Here is a 14,566-nt window from a genome sequence, read left to right as displayed (position 1 = left end):
CCATGAAGGACTGGGCCATATCCACTAATTTTGTAGGATTTTCAGTTCAAAGGCTATGGTGTTTCCATACCAGGCTGTGATGCAAGCATTCAAAATACCCTCCACTGCACATCTACAGAAGCTTGTTAAAGTTTTAGATGTCATGCCAAACTTCTAAGGAAATGGAGGAGTCTGTCACACTTCCTTCAAAATGGTACTTACGTTTTGAGCCCAGGACAGACCATCTGAAATGATAACAGCGAGGAATTTAAAGTCACTGACCCTTTCCACCTCCGATCCCCCGATGAGGACTGGCTCATGGATGTCCGTTTTCCTCTTCCTGAAGTCAATAGTCAGCTCCTTGGTCTTGCTACATTGAGTGAGTGGTTGTTGTTGTGGCACCACTCAGTCAGGTTTTCAATCTCCCTCTGTATGCTGATTTGCCACCGACTTTGGTTTGGCCGACCAAAGAGGTGTTGTCAGCAAAATGAAATATGACATTGGAGTTGTGCTTATTCTCAGAGTCATAAAGCGAGTAGTGCAGGGGGTAAGCACACGGCCTTGTGGTGCATCTGAGCTGATAGAGATTATGGAGGAGATGTTGCTGCCAGTCCGAAATGACCGGGGTCTGCAAGTGAGGAAATCGAAGATCCAATTGCACGAAGGGGTATTGAGGTCAAGGGTCTTGGTGCTTATTGATTAGTTTTGAGGGGTTGATAGTATTAAATTCGGAGCTATAGTCAATAAAGAACATCCTGATGTATGCATCTTTGCTGTCCAGATTGAGTGAAGAGCCAATGAAATGACATTTGCTATGGTCCTATCGTGCCGGTAGGCAAATTGGAGAGGATCCAAGTCACTTCTCAGGCAGGAGTTAATACTTTTCATCACCAACCCCTCAAAGCACCTCATCACAGTGGATGTGAGTGCTACTGGACAATAGTCATTGAGGCAGCTTGCCATGTTCTTCTTAGGCACCGGTAATCGAAGCCTGCTTGAGACAGTGGGTACCTCAGATTGCCAAAGCAAGAAGTTAAAGATATCAGTGAACAGTTCAGCCAGTTGATCGGCACAGGTCTTCAGTACTCGGCCAGGAATCAGAGAAGGAATTTTTTTGGCTATTTCCTCATCCCCCCCACCCCCCCCCCCCCCCCGACCCCATTCCTCTGACATAGGCCATGAGAAAATTGTGGACAAGTCAGAAAGAAGGCTAGAGAATGCTGGAGTCAAACCCCCAGGGCAGAAAGGAGTTCAGAGATCACATGTGGTCAACGTCATTGCTACATTTTCAGCTCCCATGAGCTGCCGAGCGTCTCCGACAACTGAGAACAGTTCCTGGCCTTCATGTGTGGCTTAGCTACTAAGCCCAATGGAACCGATTCTAGTGACAGGAAAAAGGGCAAAGGTGGGTTACTGCTCTCTTAAAACCAGTCGCTTCAGATGGGAATGTCAGCCACGGTTGGCTGGAGTCCCTAAGGCAGTCCTACATTGAGTTCAAAGCTGACTGGTAATTCCTGCAGCGTTCCTGGTGCCAATGGTCTCTGCCATTCCTTCAGGTTCATCGGCTGCGTGGAGAGGGGGAGCCTGCTGCATGGGCAACAGCTGACTCCCCATATCGTACTGCCCTGGTTTGTGTATCATGTAGACAGCCAGGATGCAACATCCATTCTTGACTCTGAGCAACGGAGGGCCTCAAAAAGTATCAGAGGATACCAATTTTTTTTTCAGATGTAAAAAGAGAGGTGAGAGTGGATTATTGGACCATTGGAAAAAAACGTTGGTGAGGTAAAAATAGGGGACAAAGAACTGCTGGATAAATTAAGAAGTATTTTGCGTCAGTCTTCACTCTGAAAGATGCCGGCAGTATGCCAGAAATCTGAGAGTGTCGGGGCAGAAGTTGCTGTCACTAGGGAGAAGGTGCTTGGGAACCTGAAATGTCTGAAGGTAGACAAGTTTTCTGGACCAGATGGTGTACACTACACTCCAGAGTTCTGAAAGAGGTGGCTGAAGAGATCGTGGAGGCATTAGTAATGATCTTTCAAGAATCTCTAGATTCTAGAATGGTTCCGGACAAATGGAAAATTACAAATGTCACTCCACTCTTTAAGCAGGGAAGGAGGCAGAAGAGAGGAGATTATAGGTCCGTTAGCCTGTCTTTAGTGGTTGGAAAGGTGTTGCAGCCCATTATTAAGGATAAGGTTTCAGGCTACTTAGAGGCACATGATAAAATAGGCCAAAGTCAGCATGGTTTCCTTCTGGGGAAATCTTGCCTGAAAAATCTGTTGGAATTCTTTGAGAAAATAACAAGCAGGATAGACAGAGGAGAATTAATGGATGTTGTGTACTTGTGAATTTCGGAAGGCCTTTGACAAATTGACAAAGTGCCAAACATGAGGCTGCTTAAGAAGATAAGAGCCCATGGTATCACAAGAAAGTTATTAGCATAGATAGAAGGCTGGCTGAATGACAGGAGGCAAAGAGTGGGAATAAGGGGAGCTTTTCCTGTTTTCTGCCAGTGACTAGTGCTGTTCCATAGCGGTCAATATTGGGGTGGCTTCTTATCACATTGTGTGTCAACCATTTGGGCGATGGAATTGATGGCTAAGTGGCCAGGTTTACAGATGATACAAAGATAGATGGAGGGGGGGGTAGTGTTGAGGAAGTAGGGAGTCTGCAGAAGGACTTGGACACATTAGGAGAACGGGCAAACAAGTGGCAGATGGAATATGGTGTAGGAAAGTGTATGGTCATGCACTTTGGTAGGAGGTATAAAGGCGCAGACTACTTTCTAAGTGGGGAGGAAATTCAAAAATCAGAGGTGCAAAGTGTTTGGGAGTCCTTGTGCAGGATTCCCTAGAAGTTAACTTGCAAGTTGAATCAATGGTAAGGAAGGCAAATGTGATGTTAGCATTCATTTCGAGAGGATGAGAATATAAGAGCAAGGATGTAATGTTGAGACCTTTTAAAACATTGGTCAGGTCACGCTTGGAGTATTGTGAGCAGTTTTGGGCCCCTTATCTGAGAAAAGATGTGCTGGCATTGGAAAGGTTGAGAGAGGTTTACAAGAATGACTCTGGGATCGAAAGGGTTAACATATGAGGAGTGTTTGGCTCTGGGCCTGTAATCGCTGGAGTTTAGAAGAATAAGGGGTGGGGTCTCGTTGATTCTGACCAGTGGAAGGCCTCAATAATAATAACAACAATAACAATAATAAAGCAATAAATACAAAGAACACAAGTAGTAGAGTCCTTGAAAGTGAGTCCATAGGTTGTGGAATCGGTTCAGTGTTGGGTGAGATCCACTCCGGTTCAGGGGGGAAGGAGAGAACAAAGAACCTCACCTCATTCTCGATCTTTATATTGAAAGCTAGCTCGAACTAGATAGACAAGAGAAATTCTCTTTTTGTGGACAGTCTCTTGCCCTCACAGTCTACCATGTTATGATCTTCGTTAGGGCATATTCTCGAGTTAAAGGATATAGCAAATATTAACTTGATCTGCAACCAGTCTTCAGATTTGAATATGGATTGCACTGTAGGAAACATCCTCTCCACATCCACTCTATCCAGACTTTTCAATATTTGATAGGTTACAATGAGATTCCCACTTCATTCTTCTAAACTCTATCAAGTACAGGCTGCCTTCTAAAATGGGATCTATGGCTCGAACCGAATCCTTGGAGGAATTGTTGTTATCTGGCCCACATAATACAATGATGTACCTCCTGCTTACCTTCTCATTCTAATCCCACTGTGTGGAGCTGCTATCGAAGCATTGTGGAGACTGAGTGCTTCTAGATTATAACGTTCCTGTTCTGGGAGCCCACCAGACTGGCTCGCAAAGGCATTAACATGGTCACAACACTGTTAGAAAGATTAGCTAATGATAATGACAGCCTCAGCACTACATGGTACAGGCCAGGCTGTCAGTAAAATTACTGCCTAAATATTTCCAATCTGCAAAGTCATAATAATAAGAGTTTGCAATTCTGTTAAGTACACACCACTAAACTTAAAGGAGAGCACAACACAGAAAAATTAAGAAGTTATCACTATTGAAGAAAAAGATAACCAATGGAAGAGTGTGACTCGGCATGGAAGACGTCCCCACGATCTGAGCGGACTAGCTGTCAACATCGCACACCTGGCTCAGAATTGGAGACTTCTTCCCAGAGACAGTAGGGTTCCACGCGGCAATACAGGACCAGACCGAAAAATTCAAGATGATAAATGTAGAAAATGCCAAGAAAAACCAGAAACAATCCAACACATTATAGAATCCTGTAGCAGTTTAACTCAATCTGATTACTTACACAGGCACAATCAAGTGGCAAACAACATTCACCAAAATCTTGCTTTAAAATACAAACTCAAATGAAATCACACCTTTCCATAAATATAACCCTGATCAAGTTTTAGAGTCAGAATACCACAAATTATATTACAATCAATCAGTTATTATTGATAGGACAATCCATAATAACCATCTGGATATAATATTACAGGATAAACAAGCAAGAACAACTTGATATCGCCATTTCAAACACACAAAACTTACAGAAATCAAAAAGTGAAAAACACCAGAAATATGCCAATTTAAAAGAGGAAATTGAAAGACTATGGAACATGAACAGGGTATACATTGTCCCAATAGTAATATCTACAACTGGTGTCATCCCAAAGTCACTACACAATAGCATTAAACAATTAGGCCTACACAATAATCTATGACCAAATCTATGGAAATCTATGTAAATTTCCAGAAAGCCACAATACTAAACACCACTAGAATAGTCAGAAAGTTACTAGTGATTGAGAAGTGAGTGTGCTTGGCTATGCCCGCACCTCAGGTTTTACCAGCTTAAGCTGAGAAAAAATAAAAATGCAACAATAGTAACATATCCTTCTGTGCCTCATTGGCACATCGGGCAGCAACCTTGCCATTTCTTTAGTGTTTGTCTGTTTTATGAAGCCGAGTTACTTGCTTGATGCTCAACCCAGCACAGATGGAATGCGTACAAGGAACTGGCCAGATTCGAACCCATGACCACTGGCCCAATGTCCAGTGCAAATGCCACTACATCGCTGGCCAGCCCTTCAACTAGCACTAGATTTTCTGTTGCCTGAGAGAGGTGACACTTGTGCCATTATCATCCAGGAGTGTTGCACGTACGTCCCGATACGAGCAGCCAACTGTCATGGACTTTTAGAGACTCTGCATCATTGAAATTCAGTCAGATCTATGTTGTCCTCTACAGAACAAAAAGAAGGGAGTGTGGAAGTTGTGGTGAGGCAAGGGTTAAAAACAACATCCAGGCAAAGGGCAGCCATAGTCAAGTGAGACCATTGACATCACCTTCACTGATGTTGTGATGTGTTCTCATCTTCCACCAGCTCCACCCTCGAGGTCTTGATTCAATCTCTCTTTGTCTGAAACCTTCCCTTTGATCTTACCACCAAGGCTGACTCTAACGGGAGTTGAGCAGCAAACGGCTTCAGTCCTGGGATCTCAGGAACTCACAAGCCTCTCCACAAGGTGGCAATCCATGGAGGAGTATCCCTTCTGTACAACACATGGACACACAGGAACAGTGGATATGCTGTTCAATAAAAACAACAGAGACATCAGCAACTGCAAGTTCCTTGAAAAGGTTTCTGAAATTCCTCAGTGTAGTAATCCTGGGCTGAGAAGTGGCAGATAGAGTTCATCCCAGAGAAGTGTGCGGTGATTCACTTTGGAAGGTCAAATTTAAAGGCGGATTAATGACAGCCTTCTTAGCAATGTGGAAGAACAGGGGGATCTTGGGGTCCACATGCATAAATCCTTCAAAGCTGCCGATCAAGTTGATAGGGTTGATATGAAGCAGTATGTTGTGTTGGCCTTCATTAGTCAGGAGATTGAGTTCAAAAGCCATAAGGTACAGTTCTATAAAACCCTGGTTAGACCACACGTGAGCTATGCGTACATTCCTGGCCTCCTCACTATAGCAACAATGTGGAAGCTTTCAAAATGATGCAGAGGAGATTTGTCAGGATGCTACCTGGATTAGAAAGCATGTCTTATGAAGACGAGTTGAGCAAGCTAGGAGTTTTCTCTTTGGAGCAAAGAAGGATGGGAGGTGACTTGAACGAGGTGTACAAGATGATGAAGCACAGATCGAGTGGAGGGCTGGAGACATTTTTCCAGGGCAGAAATGGCTAACACAGTACATGGGGGCATAATTTTAAGGTAATTGGAGGAAAGTATAGGAGAGATGTTGGAGGAAGATGTGTCTTTTTACACAGAGTGTGGATCACGCTGCCCAGAGTGGTGGTAGAGGCATTTAAGAAACTGTGGCACATAGATGATAATGAAATGGAAAGCAAGGTAGGAGGGAAGGGTTAGATTGGTCTTAGAGTAGGTTAAAAGTTCAGCACAACATTGTGGGCTAAAGGGCCTGTACTGTAATGTTCTATGACTTATAATGAAATATTTAAAACTAGGTGCAATATAATATTTTACCCTGATTTGGAGAATTGTTTGTGTCTTTTGTACTGTTCTATGTTCTATAGTTGGGTCACAATTAAGAGATGATCAAGTTTGATTTTCTTCACCTTTCTTTCTGAAGGAAATGAGCATTACTGCCAGATGATGACCTTAGCAGTTCATCTTCAGAGATAGTGACTAATGCTCTGTTTGAACATCACAACTGTGCCCAACCATTTTCTCAGATGATATCAGCAAAGAATTTTTCCAGCAGGAAACACCAGCCAGTGACCTGGAGTGGGAGCTGAGAGCAACTCATTTCCTTCCTTCTAAAATCAGGAGGCAGCTGCTATGTAAACAAACCAGGAACAGGCAGCTCTGCGTTAACTAGACAAAGTGCAAGGATGTCCTGAAGAAGGGTCTTGGCTCCAAGTGTCAAATGTTTACTCTTTTCCACAGATGCTGGCTGACCAGCTGAGTTCCTTCAGCATTTTGCGTGCATTCTCTGGGAATGCAAACATCCTTTTGAGCTACATGAGCTAGTCTCAACGTTGGCAGTGCAGTTCATGTTTTAGTCAGTCCGCTGACTTTTGAATATTTGAACGTGGCAGATTTTGGCATTGGAATTGGCTTATTATTGTCACCTGTACCGTGATACAGTGAAAAGCTTGTCTTGTGTACTGTGCATTCAGATCAGATCATCACACAGAGCACTGAGGTAGAACCAGGTAAGACAATAGCAATGCAGAATAAAGTGTAAAGGCTACCAAAAGAAAGCAGTGCAGGAAAATGATGAAGTGTAAATTCAAAAGTTCAAAGTAAACTTATTATCAAAGTACATGACGTACAAAAAAGCTGGATGAACTCAGCAGGTCGGACAGCATCCGTTGAAAGGAGCAGTCAACGTTTCGGGTCGAGACCCTTCATTAGGACTAAAGAAGGAGGGGGCAGGGACCCTATAAAGAAGGTAGGGGGAGGGTGGAAAACCAATCAAAGTACATATATGTCACCACATTCTACACTAAGATTCATTTTCCTGTTATTCATGAAGAAACACAATAAAATCAATAAAAAAGTTCCACACTAGAAGGAAAAACAACCAAAGTGCAAAAGGTAACAAACTGCAAATACAGAAACAAACAAACAATAATAAATAAATAAGCAATAGATATAGAGAACGTGAGATGGGGAGTCCCTAAAAGTGAGTCCGTAGCATGTGGGAACAGTTCAGTGTTGGGGTGAGTGAAGTTATCCTCTCCGGTTCAAGAGACTGATGGTGGAGGGGATAGTAACCTGGTGAGGCTCCTGTACCTCCTCCTGAAGTCAACAGTCAGCTCCTTGATCTTGCTACATTGAGTGAGAGGTTGTTGTTGTGGCACCACTCAGTCAGGTTTTCAATCTCCCTCCTGTATGCTGTTTCTTAGCAGGGGGCTGAGCACACAGTCTTGTGGGGCACCTGTGCTGATGGAGATTGTGGAGAAGATGTTGTTGCCAATCCAAACTGACTGGAGTAATTTAAAAGATACTTCAACAGGTACATGGATTGGAACTACCTTAACAAGCTAGATTGTGAGGCCAAGATTCATCTTCTTCTACAAGAGGTTCATTCAAGAGTCTGATGTACAGAAAAGGCAATGGAATATTTTAGAAGTACTAAAGGTTAATTTTCAGGTTGAGTCTGTGGTGAGGAAGGCAAATGCAATGTTAGCATTCATTTCAAGAGGTCTAGAATATAAAAACAAAGATGTAATGTTGAAACTTTATAAAGCACTGGTGAGGTCTCACTTGGAGTATTGTGAACAGGTTTGGGCCCCTTATCTTAGAAAGGATGTGCTGACATTGGAGAGGGTTTAGAGCAGGTTCACAAGAAAGATTCCGGGAATGAAAGGGTTACCATATGAGGACCGATTGATGGCACTGGGCCTGTACTCACTGGAATTCAGAAGAATGAGGGGGAATCTCACTGATCCTGATGAGAGTCTTGGCCCAAAATATTGACTGTTTACCCTCTTCCACAGATGCTGCCTGACCTGCTGAGTTCCTCCAGCATTTTGTGTGTGTTGCTGGGATCTCACTGAAGCCTATCGAATGGTGAAAGGCCTTGCAGAGTGGATTGTGTATATGGGGAGATTGGTTTCTATGGTGTGGGAGTCTGGGACCAGAGGGCACAACCCCAGAATAGTGAAGGCCAAGGCAGACATTGATAGATTCTTAATTAGTCAGGGCATGAAGGGATATGGGGAGAATGCAGGAGATTGGGGACAAGAGGGATTTGGATCAGCCATGATGAAATGACAGAGCAGAGTTGATGGGCCAAGTGACTAACTCCAATTATGGTCTAAATACAATAGATTCTTTCAAAATCTACTCCCAAACACGGACTGACAAATAACCAATGTGTAAAATAAAGATAAAACAGTGTAAACAAATATTAATAAATAAATAATACTGAGTATATGTGTTCTAGAGTCATTGAATGTTCTGTCGACATTTTGGGTCTTGGCCCGAAACATCGACAGTGCTTCTCCTTATAGATGCTGCCTGGCCTGCTGTGTTCCACCAGCATTTTGTGTGTGTTGTTTGAATATCCAGCGTCTGCAGATTTCCTCGTGTTTGCTCATTGAATGTTCGTCCATAGGCTGTGGAATCAGGTCAGTGTTGAGCTGAGTGAAGTTACCCCTCTGGTTCACAGCCTCATGGCTGAGGGATAATATGAATCTGGTGGTGTGGGACCTTAGACTCCAGTACCTCCTTCCCAACTGCAGCAGCAAGAAGAGAGCGTGGCCTGGGTGATGGGGCTCCTTGATGATGGACGCTGATTCCCTGTGACAGCTCTCCTTGTAGGTGAACTTACTGGTGGGGAGGGCTTTACCCAAGAATACGTACACGGCGCTGGAAGAACTCAGCAGGTCAGGCAGCATCTGTGAGAAAAGAGTAGCCAACGTTTCGGGCCGAGACCCTTCATCAGGAATGGGGGGGAAGAGAGGGCCGAAGCCCAGTAATAGAGATAGGGGAGGGGGAAGGGCTAGAGGCGCCAGGTGGAGAACCAATCAGAGGAAGGATAAAGGGGGAGGGGATAAGCATGAAAGAACTGTAGAGGTAAAGGAGCAGAAAGTTGAAAGGGGAGAGAGGTAGAGAGGGACCTCGGATAGGGGAAGGGGGAGGGAATTACCGGAAATTGGAGAATTCAATGTCCATACCACCAGGCTGGAGGCTACCCAGACGGTAGATGAGGTGTTGCTCCTCCAACCTGAGTTTGGCCTCATCGTGGCAATAGAGGAGGCCATGTATGGACATATCTAGATGGGAATGAGAGGCAGAGTTGAAGTGGGTGGCAACCGGGAGATCCTGTCTATTGTGACGGACGGAGCGGAGGTGCTCGACGAAGTGGTCCCCCAATCTGAGTCGGGTCTCGCCGATGTAGAGGAGGCCGCACCGGGAGCACCGGATGCAATAGACGACTCCAGCAGACTCACAGGTGAAGTGTTGCCTCACCTGGAAGGACTGTCTGGGGCCCGGAATAGTGGTAAAGGGGGAGGTGTGGGGACAGGTGTAGCATTTGTGCTTGCAGGGATAAGTGCCGGGTGTGAGTTCTGTGGGGAGGGACGTGTGGACCAGGTAGTCGCGGAGGGAACGATCCCTGCGAAAAGCTGAGAGGGGTAGGGAGGGAAAGATGCGCTTGGTGGTGGGGTCCTGTTGAAGGTGGCGGAAGTTGCGGTGGATAACGTGTTGGATCCGGAGGCTGGTGGGGTGGTAGGTGAGGACAAGGGGAACCCTGTCCCTGTTGTGGTGACGGGAGGATGGGTTAAGGGCTGAAGTGGAGGAGGTGGAGGAGATGCGGGTGAGGGCATCTTTGATGACGCCAGAAGGGAAACCACGATCCTGAAAGAAAGAGGACATTTGAGAAGTCCTAGAACGGAAAGCCTCATCCTGGGAGCAGATGTGGCGGAGACGGAGGAACTGGGAATAGGGAATGGCATTTTTGCAATGGGCAGGGTGGGAAGAGCTATAGTCAAGATAGTTATGGGAGTCAGTGGGTTTGTAGAAACAGTTTCCCCCACTTGGTCAGGGTCACGTGAGTCACGGGAGCAGGTGGTGGATGGTCGTATGAGCAGTCGGTGCAGATCACAAGTCTGGTTATGGGACCACTGACACCAGGCAGACAATCTCTGAAGAGTATTGATAACGGCCAGGGTCACCCGTCTTGTAAAAACACTGACCAGTAGAAGGCAATGGCAAACCACTTCCGTAGAAAAATTTGCGCAAGGGCATGATCGCACTTGTCTTTCAACATGGCATATAATGATGATGACGATGATAAGACTCAGGAGATTCTGCAGATGCTGGAAATCCAGATCAACACACACAAAATGCTGAAGGGACTCAGCAAATCAGGCAGCATCTATGGAAAAGGGTGACTTTTCAGACCGAGACTCTTCAGCAGGAATGGCTATCAGGGTCATTTACTGTATTTGGAGCTCCCGGTTCAGCCTCCTCTACATCAGTGAGCTCCGACACAGAATGAGGGACTGCTCCTTCACTCCATCTGCCTGGTCCACCACAAATGGCGGGGTTTCCCCATGGCCACCCATTTCAATTCAACTTTCCATTCCCATTCATCATGTCGGTCCAGGGCCTCCTCTACTGCCACGATGAGGCCACCCTCAGGTTGCAGCAGCGACACCTCATATTCCATTTGGGTAGCCTCCAACCTGATGGCATGAACATCGATTTAATTAAATTCTGGTACTTTCTCCCCCTCCCTCTCTCTCTCTCTCTCTCTTTCCATTCCCCATTGGTTCTCATCTCACCCCTTCTCTTCTCCTCACCTGCCCATCACCTCCCCCTGGTGCCCCTCCACCTTCCCTTTCTCCCATGGTCCATTCTCCTCTCCTATCAGATTCCTTCTTCTTTAGCCGTTTACCTTCCTCACCTATCACCTCCCCGCTTCTCACCTCATCCTCCTCCCCCACCTACCTACCTACCTACCTTCACCCTCACCTGCCAGCTTGCACTCCCCCGTTCCCTCCATCCTTTTATTCTGGCTTCTTCTCTCTTCCTTTGTAGTCCTGATGAAGGGTCTCGGCCTGAAATGTTGATTGTTAAGTTAAGGTGGCACTAAATGGCATCTCCTTTGCATTCATCTTCAGAAACAGCTTTAGATCTATCTTTGATATCTCTTTTTTTTTCATTTTCAGGGTGCAGGGGGGTCCTTTGAAGACTCTGACCTGGAGTTGCATTCTGACTTTGGTCCTTGATGGGAATGGGACTCGCGACCGGTCGCTTTTCTTATATCCCGAGGACGTGCCTTCAGGGTTCCAGGATTTCATGGGTCTCGGGACGTGCTGATTCTAGGCCAGTGCCCCTGACTGAAGCATCGCGGGAGAACACGGACCATCAGGAGCTGACGGGGGTTGCTGCGCCTTTTTGGTGCCAACTCTCCGGGCGCAGAGCTCGGAAAGAGTGACGCAACAGAATTCTAACATCGTAAACCAGTGAGTTGTTTGTCACATCTCCCCTCTCGCTATGAGACAGGGACACCTCTTTTTCCCTTATTAGGAAGAGAGAGAGAGCTTGTGATATGTCAAATTATCGGGTGAACGAGTAGTTTTTAGGGTACTGCAAGTCTGTGTCTTTAATGATGCTTTGCTGCACGCCTGAGTGCTCGGTGGGGGGTGCTGGGACGCTTTTTTGCCGGTGGGGGTGGGGGGTTGTCATTGCCTTGCTGCTGGTTGTGCGTGGGAGGGGGGAGTTGGGGGGGGGGGTTTGGGGTTCTAACGTTTAACTGTCATTCATTCTTTTCATGGATGTCTGCAAAGAAAAAAATCAGGATGTATATTGTATGCGTTTTCAGATATTAACTGCACCTATTGAAACCTATTGACTATCTATTCCTCTCCATCAATGCTGCCTGACCTGCTGAGTTCCTCCAGAATTTTGTGTCATTGCCCATTCCAAATCATTGTCAGTCCTGTCAGTTTTAAGGGGCAGTCTTTATTTATGTATAGTTTTTCATAAATGCCACCATATTCCTTTATTTTCACGTGAATGCCTGCAGGAAAATAGATCTCAAGGTAGCAGATAGTGACATATGTAGGTACTTTGATAATAAATTTAATTTCACTTTGATTTTTTATGGCCTATTGCCACAACACGGAATATAAGAACAGCATTGAGCAGGTGCATGAAAACATATTGCTTTTTTTTGCTCTCGAGCTCCTTGTCATTAGTCTGGTGCCTCCCTTCACACTGCCCTTCTCGTGATGAGCTCAATGTGTGAAGAGTTCACAACCGCGGTGCAGTCCAGAGCCAAATTATGTCATCTTGAGCCATACTGGAGACTGGGATCGCTGACAGCTTCTGCTAACATGTTCACCAGCTGTGGGAAATGGGAGTTATTCATCTGTCATCCAGCACTCTGTCTCACATTTGCTGGAGCAAAGCTCAAAAATTTAAATCTTAAGACGATAAGACATAGGATCAGAATTAGGCCATTCGGTTCATTGAGCCTGTTCTGCCATTCTATCATGGCTAATTTATTATCCCTTTCAACCCCATTTTCTCCTGTCTTCTGCCCTGACTAATCAAAAACCTATCATGCTCTGCTTTAAATATATGCAATGACTTGGCCTCCACAGACACCTGTGGTAATAAGTTCCACAGATTCACCACCCTCTGGCTAGAGAATTTCCTCCTCATCTCCATTTTAAATGGATGCCCCTCTTGACCGAGGCTGTGCCCTCTGGTCCTAGACTCACCCACTATTGGAAACATCCTCCCTGCTTGCCAGGCTGCAGATCTCAGAGTGCTCAAGGAGTTTGAAAAACAAGATTTATGCTTGGCAGCAGCATTCTAGTATTCAATCTGCCCAGCCAGCAGAACAGCAGAGCATGTCAGCCATTTCATTGCCAAAGTTTTGAACAGGGCAAGGTTTATTTTCTCTGGTCAGCAGCTGGTGCCCTGTCCCGTGCTTAACACCCAAAGGAAATGATTCCATTTAGCAGCTTAAAAAAGGCTAAACAAATAATTCTAGTACTAGTATGATCACTCAAGTTGAGTATGATGTTCTCCTAGGGGGTTAGTCCCTTAATGCCTATGTGTTACTTTGTTAAACATGGGGCGTCTGATGTATGGGAGCCATCACGCAATGGGTGACAGGTTGGGGTCAGAGTCTACTGGGATGGAATGTAAGGTGACTGGGGACCCTTCACTGCTACAAGTTTTCTCTGTCTTCATTGCTGTTCAAGTCAAGTCAAGTCAACTTTTATTGTCATTTCGACCATAACTGCTGGTACGATGCATAGTAAAAATGAGACAATGTTTTTCAGGACCATGGTTTACATGACACAGTACAAAAAACTAGACTGAACTACGTAATTTAAAAAACACAGAGAAAGCTATACTAGACTACAGACCTACACTGGACTGCATAAAGTGCAGGCATTACAATAAATAATAAACAGGACAGTAGCGTAAGGTGTCAGTCCATGCTTCGGGTATTGAGGAGTCTGATAGCTTGGGGTAAGAAACTCTTATATAGTCTGGTTGTAAGTGCCCGAATGGTTCGGAGCCTTTTCCCAGATGGCAGGAGGGAGAAGAGATTGTATGAGGGTTGTATGTTGTGATGTGTCATCATCTTCTACCAGTTCCACCATTTAAGTCTTGGTTGGATTGCCCTTTGTCTGGAACCTTACCGCCACGGGTGACCCTACCAGGTGCTAAGCTCAAGACAGCATTGCTCTCGGGTTCTCAGGGACACACAAGACAAGGTGTTGACCCTCAAATAATAACTTAATAAGAAAACATCTTTGGAAGATTTGGTCAGATGATTTACAGTGGAAGATTGGAAACCAGCCCAATTAATATTGCCCTTCTCCTCAATAATAAGTATGCTGTACTGCTTTAGATACCTTTGGGGAGGAATGGCTGAACAAGGAGAAGCCACGGCGAGCAGGTCACTGGCTCTGTGGCTCAGAAGGGAAGGGGGAGGAGAGGACTGCAATAGTGATGGCGGATTCCAAGATTAAAGGAGCAGACAGGAGATCCTGTGGACGTGAAAGGAAACCCAGATGGTATTTTGCCTTGCGTGTGCCAGTTTGACAGATGGCTTGGACTGGGTCTAA

At 45.4% G+C, this 14,566-nt stretch overlaps 1 long non-coding RNA gene across 4 annotated transcripts in view; it reads left to right on the top strand.

Moving 5' to 3' along the window:
* Positions 1 to 14,566, top strand: part of LOC140716373 (uncharacterized) — a 66,280-nt gene that overhangs the window by 32,114 nt on the left and 19,600 nt on the right. For 3 of the 4 annotated variants that reach the window (XR_012096301.1, XR_012096290.1, XR_012096296.1), the window contains 2 exons: positions 8,978 to 9,094; positions 11,642 to 11,938. This is a non-coding gene — a long non-coding RNA (uncharacterized lncRNA). The remainder of the gene's footprint in view (positions 1 to 8,977; positions 9,095 to 11,641; positions 11,939 to 14,566) is intronic. The other variant, XR_012096294.1, reaches the window with a different exon arrangement.

The sequence above is a fragment of the Hemitrygon akajei genome, chromosome 1 (genome assembly GCF_048418815.1).
Source record: "Hemitrygon akajei chromosome 1, sHemAka1.3, whole genome shotgun sequence".
Classification (NCBI taxonomy): Eukaryota; Metazoa; Chordata; class Chondrichthyes; order Myliobatiformes; family Dasyatidae; genus Hemitrygon; species Hemitrygon akajei.
The sequence above is the reverse complement of the archived record's forward strand: the minus strand, read 5'-3'. Positions and strand labels throughout refer to the sequence as shown.